Here is an 8,649-nt window from a genome sequence, read left to right as displayed (position 1 = left end):
TACATCACTATTTATAGAGTTCCACCCAAAGTCCATCAGGACTTGAACTCTAATAATAAATAAATATTAAATAAACCTCTACTTGACTCTAACTGAACCAAACCGACTCAATTAACATATGAACTAAATAGACTCGATAAATATTATTTAAAAGCTTAGAAAAAGGGTCCTAACAATTCCTCCCTCTTCAAATAAGCCTTGTCCTCAAGGCTGAGCAACATCAATCTCGGGGAGCTTCTGTTTCAGCACTTCAGTCATAGGCTATCTGTAACTCATCATAACCCGTTGATTAAGTATGGTCTCCACTTTTTGACAGTGTAAGCAATAGGTCGGTCTTTTAGTGTAGTAATCATTGCAAGAAACTCATGGCCTTTGCTATCACAAGTTAAAATCCGTCCATCAATGATCTTTACTTCAAATATGTCACAACCTTTAATGTGGTGGCTAGTTGGGCTGCCACTTTCCTATCCATAAAATTATTAGTACTACCTGTGTCAATCAAAATAGTGACCGGCTAATGCTTCAAAGTTCCTCCGATTTTCATAGTTTTTGGGTTAGTATAACTAGCCAATGCATGCATTGTATGTGTGATGGCTTCAATATCTTCATCAGTTTTCACACCTTCATGATCAGAGTCCAACTCTTTTGCTTCCTGTTCCTCTCCAATTGGCTCAATTATCATAAGTTGCCCTTGTTTACATCAGTGCTCCATACTCCACTTTTCATCATAGTATAAACCCTTTACTGATCTTTCCTTGAGTTCTTCTTCAGTTAGTCTTCGAGTGTCAAGGCTTTGGTTGGGAATAGATGGGGCGGGTGGCTTACTGCTCATCTGGTTATTGTCACTTCTGTTTCCATGATTTTCCCTGTTGATTTTTTTCTCATGTAGATGTGTGAATGAGATCGCAGCTATCATAGTGCGGGGTTGATGAGCCTTAACTTCACATTGGATCTCTGGAATAAGCCCTTCAATAAATGTATCCAGAAGTTATCGTTCCGACCAATCTCTAGCTTGATTTGACAATCTTTCAAACCTACTCTGATATTCTAACACTGTAAAAGTCTGACAAATTTTAGCGAGCTGTACATCCACTTTCATGTATGAGTAGATTGTGTCACAATCTTGGAGCCCTTTTCTAGTATTTCCATATCTGTGCAACGTAAAACTTGAGCTCCCACCTTGTTGAAATTTACCAAGGCTCCCCAGTAAGTCCTTTTTGAAATCATTAAGTATTTCTTGCAACCGGTTCTCAATTCTAATTTCCAATGCTTCCATTTGTGCTTTTATTGAGTTATCGGTAGTCATTTCGTAAGACTGCAAATCTGGGTTCTCAACTCCTGTTTTTGATGTTAGTCAAGGGCATCAACACTGTCAATGCGAAGTTGTCGAGAAGGTGGACGCCAGGGCAGTGCTGCGGTCGTTGCATTGGAGGAAGAGTTGCTGCCCTGTTTCTGTCGCTGCGTGGGGTGAGAGCGCTGGGGCTGGAAGGCGACTGCGTCAATGTGGCTGCAGCTGCTGCGACCCAAGGGGCGATCGCCGAGCAGTGGGGTTGAGGCTATGGTGATGGCAACCTGCGGTGATGGTGCGGCTGCGGCAACGCCACCAAGGGTTCACTACTGCGGTAGCTACGATGGCATGGATGGAAGGCAGTGTTGCTTTATCTCTGTAGCACTGCGGAAGGAAGCATTAGTGATGCCAAGGGATCGCGTCCAGTTGAGGACGCAACGGTGCTGTTGAAGCGACCGAGGTTGAGAAGAGGAGTCGGTATGTGCGTTGCCAAGGTTGAAGCGACCGCACAAGAGCTTGCTGCGTGTGCTGCTGGAGGGCGGCTGCGGTGGCGTTGCCGAGGTTGAGGCTGCAGTGGAAAATAGGAATCGACGATGGTGGCAACCGACATTCGCAGCAGCAAGAGGATTACCCTATTTCGGTCACCAAGGGGGCATAGCAAGGGGGAGTGGCGGCGGTCGTTCTAGCCTGAGCCAGGGGGAGCGGCGGCTGGGAGGTGAGCGGCGGTCGTCGCACGGTGGCTAGCAGCGGTGGTGGGTCGGCTGGAAGGCGACGGCGCTCAAGGCGTGGTTGCGATCGACGAGGAGCTGCAGCAACAGAGGAAGCTCTATTTTTACAACTGCTACAAGGAGGGGCTGTGGCAACCGGCGACTGCGGTTGTGGTGCCGACGGTCCTTCTCGCTCGAGCGAGATGGGGACGTGAGGAGGAGAGGTCGCTGGCCGGGTGATCGAGCGGCGGCGAGGCAGCTGGGAAAAGTGGTGGTGACACGGCTGGGAACAAGGGCAATTCGTGAGTTGCCTTGTTTCGGTCGCCGCGAGGAGGGTGACAATCGACGGTTGTGGCTGCGACCCAAGGGGAGGCGGGTGGCAGTGGAGAGGTAGTAGTGGTGGTGCGGCTGGGAGCAGCGTCACCAACGATCGCCGAGGAGGAGAGGTCAAGCGACTGCACTGCGACGCAAGGGGAGGCGGGCGGTGGTGGAGAAGGAGGCAACAGTGGTGGCTTGTGTGGGAGGCGACGGGTGGCAGTGGCCTCTGGCCGGGAAGCAGGGCGATGGTGGGCGCTGGCCGAAGAGCAGTAGTGGTGGGTGGGCTAGCCGGAAGCAGGGGACGTGGCTGCGGCTTCTTCTTCCTCTCTTGTTTCTTCTTTTCTTTTCTTTTTTTTCTTTTTTTTTTTTGAACGAGATGGGGCAGCGAGGAGGTCCGAGCGGTGGTGGTGGAGAAAGAGTTGCCTTGTAGTGGTGGTGGGGAAGAAGGGAAGCAAGGCTGCAGTGGGCTACGCCAAGGATCGTTGCTCTGATACCAAATGGTAAGACCCTAAAGTCTTATCGTGGAAGAAATGGGAGAAAAGGGAATGATAATGATCGTTTCGAGAGGATCGGCCTCCTTGATCACTTCGAGAGGATCGACCCTCCTTGATCACTTCGAGGGGATCAGCCCTCCTTGATCACTTCAAGGGGATCGGCCTCCTAGGGTTTGTCCACAGAGTAGAATAACATTTCATTGATTGATTGATTAATTCTTAAAAGAAAGGGTTACATCACTATTTATAGAGTTCAACCTAGAGACCACCAGGAATTAGACTCTTAATAATAAATAAATATTAAATAAATCTCTACCTAACTTTAATTGAACTAAATAGACTCAATAAACAACAGGACTAAACAGACTCAATAAACATTATTCAAAAGCTTAGAAAAAGGGTCGTAATAGTTCCTCTTCAAATCAGCCTTGTCCTCAAGGCTGAGCAGCATCAATCTCGGGGAGCTTTTCTTTCAGCACTTCAGTCATAGGCTATCTACAACGCATCACAACCCGTTGATCAAGTAAGTATGGTCTCCACTTTTTGATAGTGTAAGCAACAGGTCGGTCTTTCAATGTAGTAATCGTTGCAAGAAACTCCTGGCCTTTGCTATCACAAGTTAAAATCCGTCCATCAGTAATCTTTACTTCGAATATGTCACAGCCTTCAATGTGGTGAGCTGGTTGGGTTGTAACTTTCCTATCCATAAAATTATTAGTACTACTTATATCAATCAAAATAGTGACAGGCTGATGCTTCAAAGTTTCTTCAATTTTCATAGTTTGTGAGTTAGTGTAGCCAGCCAATGCATGCACTATATGTGTGATGGCTTCAATATCTTCATCAGTTTTCACACTTTCATGATCGGAGTCCAACTCTTTTGCTTCCGGTTCCTCTCCAATTGGCTCAATCATCAGAAGTTGCTCTTGTTTACATCGGTACTCCATACTCCACTTTTCATCATAGTACAAACCCTTTGCTGAATTTTTCTTGAGTTCTTCTTGGGTTAGTCCTCGGGCGTCAAGGCTTTGGTTGGGAATAGATGGGGTGGGTGGCTTACTGATCATTTGGTTGTTGTCACTTCTGTTTCCATGATTTTTCCTATTAATTTTCTTCTCATGTAGATGTGCGAATGAGATCGCAACTATCATATTGCGGGGATGACAAGCCTTAACTTTATACCGGATCTCTGGAATAAGACCTTCAATAAATGTATCTAGAAGTTATCGTTTCGACCAATCTCTAGCTTGATTTGACAATCTTTCAAACATACTCTGATATTCCAACACTGTAGAAGTCTGACAAATTTTGGCGAGCTGTCCATCTACCTTCATGTATGAGTAGATTGTGTCACAATCTTGGGGCCCTTTTCCAGTATTTCCATATCTGTGCAACATAGAACTTAAGCTCCCACCTTGTTGAAATTTACTAATGCTCCCCAATAAGTCTTTTTTGAAATCATTAAGTATATCTTGCAACCAGTTCTCAATTCTAATTTTCAATGCTTCCATTTGTGCTTTCACTGAGTTATCGGTGGCCATTTCATAAGACTGCATATTTGTAATCTCAACTCTTGTTTCTGATGTCAAGACTAGGGCATAAATCACTACCCTACCTGGTGCTGTTGTTGTGATGCAATCGGTGAGAGCACTATTGGAATGAAGGGTTGCTACGAGGATGCAGGGATGTAGCTGTGTTCGCTACGTGGGAGGCAACGATGCTTGCTGTGGTCGCTGCGTGGAGGGATCACTACTACTGATGGCTAGGAGGCAGCGATGGTGGTGCGGCTAGGGGCAGTGTCGCCAAGGGCCTGTCGCTGCGGTGGTTGCAACGGTGCGGATGGAAGTGATCAAGGAGGTCCGATCCCCTCGAAGCGATCAAGGAGGGCCGATCCCCTCGAAGTGATCAAGGAGGTCAATCCCCTCGAAGCGATCATTATCATTCCCTTTTCTCCCCTTTCTTTGAAGATAAGACTTTAGGGTCTTATCAATTGGTATCAAAGCGACGATAAGACTTTAGGGTCTTATCAATTGGTATCAGAGCGACGATAAGGCTTTAGGGTCTTATCACCAGCATTCTGTGAGCAGATCAATTAGTGAACTCATTCTTTAATTAGCACCTGTATTGTACCCCTAGTGTCCCCACATGAGTGACTATGAAACTAATCGCCTCCATCATATAGACGGTTATACAATACAATGGTCTGTCCAGCTATCTCGATATCTCTCTTGAGTAACCTTTGACCGGGAATATTCAAGGTTTGTGTTTATAGATGAATTGGTCTACACAGATCCAAGGACATCACAATATATCAAGCAAGCAATATAAAGTGAGATAATACCAATAATAAAGATAAGCAAACAAGATCGTGTAGCATGCCACATGTGCCATCACTTACATGATTGGCTTGTAGGGCACCTGCAACTAGTAACAACGACCCATCTACTACACCAACCACATCCTAAACGGACTCGAGGAATGATACCCCCATCAAAAAATTGGCATTAGCTTTAGTACAAACAGCTAAGAAGTTGCAACCTTGCTTTTAAGCCCACACTATAAAGGTGGTCATCAATCAACCACTCCGACAAGTCCTCTCCAAGTTTGATATCACTGGACAGATACTCAAGTGGTAAGTCAAATTAGGAGAATTTGATGTCCAATATATATCAAAAAGGCTATCAAAGCCCAAGTACTAGCTAATTTCATCTCCAAACTCAGTCCTATAGAAAGGGCAGATAACCAAAACTGTGCTAAAGAAAAGTGGATGTTGTATGTGGACATATCGGCCACTACCGAAAGAGGAGCTGGGCTTGTCTTAAAAGAACCAAATAAATAGCAATATGAGCTTGCTCTACGATTTGAATTCAAAGCCACCAACAATGAAGCCGATTATAAAGCACTGTTGTCAGGGCTTCGACTCGCTTTGGAATTATAGGTAAAAGAACTATATGTCTTCAGCAACTCACACTTGGTAGTCAGCCACGTCAATGGTGCTAATCATAGTGCCCTACAAGCTAATCACATGAATGATGGCACATTGAACAATCTCTTTGTTTATTATTATTATTGGTATTTTCTCATTTTATGTTGCATGTTGTAATATTGTAATATCCATGGATCTGTGCAATGAGAATTGGATTGTGATGAGATTACGATAATGAGACTGATTCACCTTTAAACACAGACCCTAAATAATCTCAATCATATGTTACTCGAGAGGGACATCGAGATAACCAGAAAGACTATTGTGTTATATACCTATCCATATGATGGAAGTGGTTGGTCTCATAGTTGCTCATATGGGGACACTAGGGATACAGTGCAGGTGCTCATTGGAGGATGAGTTTACTGATTAATCCGTTCACGAAATATTGAATGATTGATAATACCTCATTGTTAGACAACAATTTTGTGGTATAAATTATGTGTCTGAACTTTATAATTGAGACACAAAGGATATCCTATATGAGTACTCCACTTTTTGATACTAGACTTATAGGTCTGAAAATTTCAGATATAGCACAACCGATAATCGAGAGTGGTAGCCAACCATACAAAGGCAATTGAGTTTCGATAGAGGGTCATCCGCTCTCGGTATCACGAGAGGAATATCCTATGTATTTTTGTCTAAGCAAATCCCTAGTTATGGTCATTCGGATAGAGAAAGAAAGAGTTCTCTAAGAGAATCCGATTAGAGCGAGACTCGAGTAGATTCCATATGGGCCTAACAACACCATACCCAACATACGATCTCTGAGATATTAGATAGATAAGGACTATAGATACACAGTAATTGAGGACAGATAAGTCCAATGAATTAGACTCCCCTATATCGTTTAGGGACTATGGCGTAGTGGCCTAGTACATCCATAGTTGATGAGTCAAGTGAATTATTAATTCACTAAGTTAGAAGGATTTATACACATAAGCATCGACTCCCAACGCTACCTCAACAATAGGATATTCATAGGAAAAGAACACTAAATCGAGGCTGTACTTATTGGATTTGTATACAAACGATGTAAACTCGGTTAACCAAATAAGGATGAAATTCTAGAAAAGATTAAAGTCCTACCTACTAGAACAAAATGAAGACCCGAGGGCTACACCTAGGGCGATCCTACGCGCTCCCTAGTTGTGCACTAGGTGTGAAGACCCAAAACCTACACCTTGGCCGAGCCTACATAATCTCGAGCTTTGTACCTTGGCATGAAGACCTGAGGGTTATACTTGCAACATCCCCCATTTTTTAAAATTTAATAAATTCTTGTTTGTAAATATGAGGATTATTTAATAATTTTTTATATTAAATAATATTATATTAAAAGTTTATGGCTAGGGACCTAAGAGTAAATATTAAAAATTTGATATGATATATAAAAGATTTAGATTTAAGTTTTTAAAAAAATGGTGGACATGTGTCACTAACTAACCTAAGGTTGGTGCCACTTATGTTTGCTTTAAAAATGACACCTAGCCCCTTTCATGCATGCATGACACCTTACAACCCTTGTATTAGCCAAACGCAAGTAATTAGAATAATTAGATGATAGATTAAAGAAAGAAAACTTAAGTTTCTGCAACCAACGTTAGTTTGAGAGAAGGAAAGAAGAAGAAGAAGAAGAAGAAGAAGAAGAAGAAGAAGAAGAAGAAGAAGAAGAAGAAGAAGAAGAAGAGGAAGACGAAGCTTTGCTTGAGGTTTTGCATCAACTCCCCATATTTGGGAATTAAACTCTTCTAAGGCAAGTGTTCTAACCCCATCCCACAATAATCCTAATCTCTATTTTCATCTTAATCTTACATAATTCGAAAGATTTTAGCTTAGAACCATACATTTCCTTCGTTTTGATACAAAGCTATGAGTCTGTAATTTTTTGATAATCTAACCTCTATGTACTCTTTCGGACCTAAATATTAGCACTAAACTCTGATTTAGGCAAAGCTTAATCCATTTGAAAGTAGACTCAAATATCTTTATTTTGATACTAATAGTGAATAAATTAGAGTTTAAATACCTACTAAGACTTCTGTTTCAATTAACCCTACAGATTATGCAAAACAAGGACTATAATTTTTGACCTCTTGTTGCTTAACTACTTATAACTTTCTGTTCGGAACTCAAATTCATATAAAGTATGATTTATTGGAAACTAGACTCAAAATTCTTTCTGTTTCTACCTGATTTGAAATTTTTAGAGTATAATTACAAACTGAAACATCTATTTTTATTGATCCTATGGACTAAGTAAAACAGAGCTGATGTTTTCAGACCTTTCACTACAAAATTATTTGTAACTCCCTTCAGTAAACTCTAATTCATGCAAAACTTGATTTTCCTAAAACTAGGTTGACACATCTTTCGAATGACACCTATTTTGTATAAATTGAAGTATAATTGGTTATCTAGATAATTCATATGTTATGCCTCTCAAATTCTACCAGAATCGAGCTTTGGTCGATTTCGGGTTTTCTTGTTTCTTCTCTTTGGAAATTGATTTCGACAAAAACTCTTACTTCAATTGAACTTTACATTACTGCCTTAAATTTCTGTATACTTTTGTCCTATAATTATTTGTACACCTATAGCTATCATGTAAAGTTAATATTTGCATCGTAATGAGTTGTATAGGCACATGCATTCCCTTGTTCCGCATGTATTTCCGATATGTACCAACCTTATTGTTCACAATCCCTTTGTACTCCGGTGTTTATGCGATTATCTGAACCTTTGCCAGAAATGGTAAAGGAATTATTTGGACCTTTGCTAGAAATAGTAAAGAGATTATATGGACTTTTGCCAGAAATGGTAAAGGGTATGTGCTTAGAGCCTGCGATACTC

This window comes from Musa acuminata, chromosome BXJ1-3 (genome assembly GCF_036884655.1).
Source record: "Musa acuminata AAA Group cultivar baxijiao chromosome BXJ1-3, Cavendish_Baxijiao_AAA, whole genome shotgun sequence".
NCBI classification, from domain to species: Eukaryota; Viridiplantae; Streptophyta; class Magnoliopsida; order Zingiberales; family Musaceae; genus Musa; species Musa acuminata.
Note: the sequence above shows the minus strand (reverse complement) of the source record.